The sequence below is a fragment of the Mustela putorius genome, unplaced genomic scaffold (assembly GCF_011764305.1).
Source record: "Mustela putorius furo isolate JIRA1106 unplaced genomic scaffold, ASM1176430v1.1 tig00000281_pilon_pilon_pilon, whole genome shotgun sequence".
NCBI lineage: Eukaryota > Metazoa > Chordata > Mammalia > Carnivora > Mustelidae > Mustela > Mustela putorius.
Window position 1 is genome coordinate 32,879,619 of NW_025421343.1, and position 5,573 is coordinate 32,885,191.

Sequence of the window (5,573 nt, forward strand, 5' to 3'; positions counted from 1 at the left end):
GGCTAAAAGATGCAATAACTGTGGTTTGAGAGAAAGACACAGAACCATGCCATCAAGCAGCAGTGTGGTTCCACTTTGCACAGCCCAGAATGGACTCAGAGTTTAGCCATAAGGCTCTGGGCTTAGCTGAGACCTGTGTGTGGTTATCTGAAGGGTGTCAGGAGCAGAGGGGTCCAGGCAGATTTCACAGGGGTCTGATGGGTGGATTCAGGCCCATGAGAGGATGAACTCCCTACAGCCATCTCACAGCGGTCCCAAGGGATGGGCTGCTTGGGATGTAGGAGCGCCTGTCAATGGACATGACCAAGTGGAGAGAGAAAGTCCCTCCGTGGGACATCATGGAAGGGATGAAGGATGTTTGGTCACAGAAAAATCAAGAAAGTCCCTCCACATTTTAGTAGCTACTATGACTGACTGTCATTTTTTGAGAACTTAAAATGTGCCAGGCCCAGTGCTAAGTGGGCTCAAGAGCCCTGTATTAGTTTCCTTTTGCTGCTGTAACAAATTACTACAAAATTCATGGCTTAAAACAATACAAATGTGTTATCCCTCAATTCTGGAGATCAGAAGTCCAAAATCAGGGTGTCTCTAGGGCTCTGTTCCTTCTGGAAGCTCTAGGGGAGGATCCTTTCTCTTGTGTTTGTTGGCTTCAGGAGCCCGTCTGCCTGCCTTGGTTTTTGACCCCTTCCTGCGTCCTCAAAGTTAGCACAGCATCTGCAAATCTCTGTCCACCCTTCTGTCTATCTTTCTCTCTGCTTCTGGTATCATATCTCTTCCGATCTTGATCATCTTACCTGCCTCTCTGAAGGACTCTTGTGGTTACATTATATTGGACTCAATATAAATCAACTCTCCATCTCCACATCCTTAGCTTAATCACATCTGTAAAGTTCCTTTTGCCATGTAAGCTACCATACTCATGGGTTTGGGGGAGTGGGACAATGACATCTTGCTGGGGGAGGGTTGTTATTCTGTCGACTACAAGCCCTTTATAGATTGTCTCATTTAATTTGTTCCCTTTCTATCTTGATGATTTAGGCATTATTTTCACCTAACAGATGGAGAATCAGAGCCACGGGAAGGTTGAGCGATACATCGTGCCAGGATGAGACAAGACAGTGGGGATTCGAACTGGGTGCTGATTGGTTTTTTAACCACTCTGATGCTGTAGTGCACGTAGTATTATTATTTTTAGAGCCCATAATTCTCAGCACTAATAATCGCTTTTCTTTAGTGGTGTTAATTTAGTGGTGACATTATTGCAGCTTGTTTTTCCAAAATGTCACAGAAGTCAGCCATTTCCAGCTAGTACGAAATGGAACGAGCCTCTCTTGCTTTCCCCTCAGCATCTCCAGTTCACAGCAATCCCCCCTCCTGGATTTTGTCACCTTGGGCTTTCTCAGCTACAGGAGTTTGGAATGGTGCTATTTTCTGAATTCAGATCTGACAATCTTTGTCGACTAAAGGTTATACAGCTGCAAAAGTTTGTCTTTAACCCAAAGTCACAGCGTTGTCAGGGAGAGTATAAAGAGATTCCCAGAAATGCAGGTTAAAAACCTCGTGATTCAGCAAGGTAGCAGGGGCAGCATCGCGACGGTGGCATTTAGGTCCCAGGGCAGGCGGCATCGTGGCCATGTCTGGCTGAAACCGGCACCCAGGCCCTGGAGAGGTGGGCAGTGCAGGCATCTCCTGCCCAGGCCTTCTGTGCTGGGATGTTTCTTCCAGCAACTGAACATCCACAGCCTTGTCTCCCCAACGGTGAAGCTCAGAGAGAGACAAGCCCTGTTTACAGATGAGCCCCCAAGGCTCAGAGCTGTGCTCCAGGTCACCTGACCAACCCATGGCAGAGACTGCGCCCAAAGTTGAGAGCCCTGGCTTGTCGTCCTGGCTCTGCCACCAGCTGCTGCTCTGGGACAATGAGTGTGGCCATGAGCATGTCATGTCTTTCTCTGTTCTTCCTTCTAGGATGCTCCCTGTTGACGAGTAGGAGCTCTACTTGTCACCCACTTCTCACTGTGCTGAGCTGGGCCAGCCTGGGCCTTCCATGGGAACTGAGCTGGCTATGAATTGAGTCCAGCCTCTCTGGAGAGGAGCCTCTCTGTTGGGAAGGGGGTCTCTGATGACACCAGGAACTTTTTTCCAGCAAGAGAGTACACACAGTATAGGAAGGGCTTGGCTGGGGGTGGAGGCCGTGAACTACTGGGATGCTGAGCAGTGGCTGGATGGCTGCAGAGGAGGGAAGGGCCTCTAGGCAGTGGAATTTAGCTCCTATTCAACTGCTGGGGCCCAGCTGGCCCTCCTGGCAGGTTGTTTCTAGATGTTCACATGGCACTGCCATGGCAACTTTCATCAAGCTTCAGCTATGAGGGTAGTATTGATTGGGCAACTTAGAGTCTAGAAGGAAAGGTTTTGGACAACTTGTTTATACACTGGGCTGAAAAGGCAGAAACTGCTCTTACTAAATATCTATTTTGTGCCTGCCACTGGCTGGGGTTTTCACTGACCCTGGATCCAAGAGGAATATAATACAGTTCCTGCCCTCACAGAAGTTCAGTCCACATGCCTGTGAGTGCTAGCCTTTACCAGACAACATAAGGAATAAACAAGGTAGTAATTAATGAAGATAAAAGGAAGTAGCAGGAATAGTAACCGAAGGACTAAACAGAGTGGTAATTAACAAAGATAAAAGAATTAACAGGAGTAGAAAGTGAGGAAGTGCTGAGTTTGGGAGTACCCAGGGTCTGTTTATCTGCCAGAACTCTGGCCTTAGGACGAGAGAGTGAATCTTTTAGAACATTTCCCAATAGGAGGCTTGATTTCTTAAAAGTAATATTCTGCTGCTCATTTGTTTTCTTTGTTTAGCTTATAGTCCACTAGGACGCTTGGATCTTCTTTTCTCCATCTTGCATCTAACTTTTGTATAGTTGCCATCTTTCCCTGGAATGTACCCTTCTCAATGCTCAACATTTCTCTGACAAAAGAGCGGAAACAGGAGATAATTTTTTAAATGTTCAATTTATTTTATTTTACTTTTTTGCTTTTCCCCCAAACAGCTTTATTGAGTTATAATTTATAGACCATAACATTTACCCATTTTAAGTGTGCAATTCAGTCAATTTTAGTAAATTTACAAAGATGTGCAACCATCACCACAAGCAGTTTTAGAATATTTCCATCACCAGAGGGAATAATTTAAGGGCACAATACAAAAAAATATGGGTTTATTCAACCTGCTTGAACATGCATTTCTGAAATTATTGTACTTAAAATATGTCAGCAAATTTTGACTTACTTCATGGCGAATTTTTGCAAAAAAAGCAAAATGAACTGGAAGAATCCCTGTGCCTGAAATCTTAGGAAACCATTATCCACTTTATAGATCACTTCATTAATAAACAGATTATTACAAAAGTAATTATTTTAGAGATGGCAAGTGCCATTAGCTAATACTATGTTGTTGTCTACTGGGACTTGCAAGAAGTCTTTTTAATTTGCTCTTCAAAAATCATTTACACCCACAAAACCACTTTAGACAGCGAAATGAATCTAGGTATGGGCAAACCTTAGTTACCATGGCAAAACCAGTTTCATCTTTTTACCTTTGTAATTTGTTGCCAGTGAGATTTTTCTGTTCTCTCCAGAAATCCCTGTTTTGTGGAAGGACTTGTGTGGTGAATCCCATCACTTTGTAGAAGTGTCTAGCCCTCCAGCGTGAAAGGCACCAGTCAGTCATCCAATCCTTTGGGGGTAAAAAGTACACTGACTATTGAACGCCTGGATGGTTCCATTGTAAGTACCCCTTTTTGCATGCCTAGTAGTTAGAAAGTTCAGAATGGGTGGCTGGCCCCTCCATTAGGTATGCCTTTCCTTTCGTGGGCTGATCCCTCTGGTAGAGCTTATGGGAAGGACGTAAACCCCTTTTCTTCTAATCTTATATTCTGTCCTCTTTATGCCGTAGATCCATCAAATATAGAGAAATTGTGTATTCCTAAGCAGAAGAGAAATCATTCTTCCAATAAAAGTATAGGAGAAGCATGATCTTAGGTTGGAAGCTCTTAAAATGCTCTCAAGTTCCATTTGTGAGAGTATATTGGGGATTAAATATTATACTGCTGGTCTGCTTTTTGTTAGAAAGAGACAAATGCCCAGAAACATAATTTCATCAGAGACTTAGTATTTATTTGTAAGTTTAAATGTGAAGTCATTGTATATTCAGAGATGTGCACACTATCAAGGATGCCTCCTGATACATTTTTACGTAGTGAACATACTCTGATCAAGATAGAGAACATCGCACACACTCCAAAACCTCCTGTATGCCCTGTCCAGCATTATCTCCACAGAGTAGTCAACATCTGTGTTCTATCAGAAATAGATTTGTGTTGCCATGTAAATGGAATCACACAGTTCGGTAGATGGAACGCCCCCCACCCCCGCCTTCTCCATGGTTTTGCTTTCTGAGGCTTTACTATCTGTAGTTTCAGCTGGGGTCTGGAAGCTGATAATCCTTCTGACATGTGTTAGAAGGTCAATAATAGCTGAATGCTACATCATAACACCTACATCTCACCTCACTTCATCTTACCACATTATCATTTTACCATCTTGTATCAATCATCACAAGAAGAAGGGTGAGTACAATACAATAAACTATTTCATATTGAGTGTGTGTATATGTGTGTGTGAGAGAGACCACATTCACGTAACTTTTTATTATGTATGTATAGGGAAAAAACCGTACTATATGTAGGTTTGGTACTGTCCATGGTTTCAGGCATCCTCTAGGGGTCTTAGAACACATCCCCTACAGATAAAGGGGGACTACTATATGTATCTTTTTGTATCTGAATTTTTCACCCAATATTAGTGTCTGTGAAATTCATCCATTGTCTGTAGCAGTTTTTACACTATTGTATATGATATTCCATTGTATGACTACACCATGATATAGTTAGCTTTTCTACTGTTGAGAGACATTTCTAGTTTCTAGTTTTTATCTAGTAGGGATAGTGTTCCTATGAACGTTTTTTATACATCTTATTGTACAACTAGGTAGACATATCTATTAGAGTAGAATTGCTAGGTCATGGGAATGCAATGTTTAGCTTTAATAGATAGGATAATTAAGACTTTCTAATTCTTCCGGAGTCAATACTTTCAGGTTGTGATTTTTTTAAAAACAGAATTTGTCCATTTCATCTAAATTATAAAATTTATTGGCACAGAGTTACTTAGAGCATCTTCTCATTGCCTCTTTGATAATTGTATGAATTTCTAGTGATGATACCTTTTCTCATTAGTGATATTAATAATGTGTTCCTTTTTTCCCTTGATCCATCTTTCTAGGGATTTATAAATTTTATTAGTCTTTTTAAAGAACCAATTTTGGGTTTAGTTGGTTTTCCTCTCTTCTATCTTTTTTCTATTTTACCTTTTGCTTATATCTTTATCATTTCTTTCCTTCTAGTTTATTTGCCTTAATTTTGGTATTCTTTTCTAACTCCTTGAGGTAGTCATTCGGTTATGAATTTTCTGCTTTTTTTTTTTTCTAAAATATACATTTAAGGGTGTAA